Below are 1,515 nucleotides of genomic sequence, written 5' to 3' on the forward strand. Positions count from 1 at the left end.
CAAAAAAAAAAAAGACAAACACATCGGTAGAATCCATTATAAAGAATACACCAGAAAAACTATCTCTTCTAATCAAAATCCTCAAAACACACTTAAACCAAATAAACTACCAATAAACAAATCTCAAATGCAGAAACACACCAAGGCAGTGAAAAGATGTATCCCTGAATGAAATCAAATCAAATCAGCAACAGATCCTTACTTCAGAAACTGATATCTGCATATCCAAAAGTTCATGTCTCAACCATCTTTGAACAACCTGCAACAAAAACTAATCACAATTACTAAATGGTAGTAATAACAATATAGAGTAAATTGCTAGTAATAACAATATAGAGTAATAACTAATCACATATACGGTTAAAGAAATTACCACCAAACAGAAGAGAATCAAAACCAAACAACCCACAATTATTATCCAAAAGGACATCCTAAATATTCATCAACTGTTCATGAACACCTACTCTGTTTTCATTGTCATTTGATGTATCTCCAACAATGAGTTCTTTCATTTTCTATGAAGATTTGTTTGATCACTTCGGATTCTTGAATTAATTAATGGTTCTTCATCTCCAAAATGCTAAAAAGAACACTGTTCTATTTCTTCATCATTGTTCGTTCCACCGTCGAATTGGTCCAGTATTGTGTCTGCATCTTTATCTTGAAAGGCATGTCAATCCACTGTTTCCACAATTGCTATCTTCTTGGCGAAAACATGCTCCTGATGTTCTTTCATTCTCCAAGTTCTGAAAAAGAAAAAAAAATCCATTTGTTGAGGATATTCGATTTCCATATGCTGCGTACATGTGCAGTGCATCATTCATTTTAAAATGCATGATCAATCAAGCTCAGTGGGAATACAACTGAGGACATTGTATCATAATCCACTGTTTCCATAATTTTCCTCACTATTTATTCCAATCAGATTTCATCCCACGTGCCAAACATAATCATAATAGTTTGATAAAAATAAAGAGAAAGTTGTCATTCAATGGTCAACAATCATGATGAAGATTACCACGTAACTATGGAAAAAGGTCGGGTTTGAGCAGCAAGTGAAGAGATATCAGGATGTTGGCATTACCTCATTTGCTTCTTTGTTACTTCTACAACCGGAAGACGGTTACTGTGATTATCTTTCATCTTCTTGAAAGCTTCCAGTATCAAGTCTTCACTGTGGACACTAATAACCTGGCTAAGAAAGCAAAGGAATATTAAAATTGGGACACCAAATTTACCATCAATCAAGCTTAGTAGTCAGGAAGACTTACCTCATCAGAGGACATAAAACGAAGTCCCATGCGGCAACGCAGTCGAACTAATCCTAACTTTGCATTGCTTCAAACCATGAGTAATGTAGTTATTTATAGTGGCTCGGCCACGTTCTATCACAGCTACATTCCTCAGCATATATTTTGGAAGTAGTAGCAAGACGCTCAATATTTGAGATGGCTTCCCAAATATTTTGCCTCTGTAATAGAACAACAATGTCAGTCAGTCATTCACACATGCATT

General features: G+C 35.0%; 1 non-coding gene across 1 annotated transcript; it reads right to left on the reverse strand.

Annotated features, from left to right (window-relative positions):
• Positions 1-203: 203 nt before the first annotated feature.
• LOC101300075 lies at positions 204-1,284 on the reverse strand. Its single transcript, XR_184927.1, has 4 exons — positions 1,272-1,284; positions 1,085-1,191; positions 465-746; positions 204-259 (listed from the first exon to the last, which is right to left on the reverse strand). It is a non-coding gene; the product is annotated as an uncharacterized LOC101300075 (transcript).
• Positions 1,285-1,515: the final 231 nt, after the last annotated feature.

This window comes from Fragaria vesca, linkage group LG6 (assembly GCF_000184155.1).
Source record: "Fragaria vesca subsp. vesca linkage group LG6, FraVesHawaii_1.0, whole genome shotgun sequence".
NCBI lineage: Eukaryota > Viridiplantae > Streptophyta > Magnoliopsida > Rosales > Rosaceae > Fragaria > Fragaria vesca.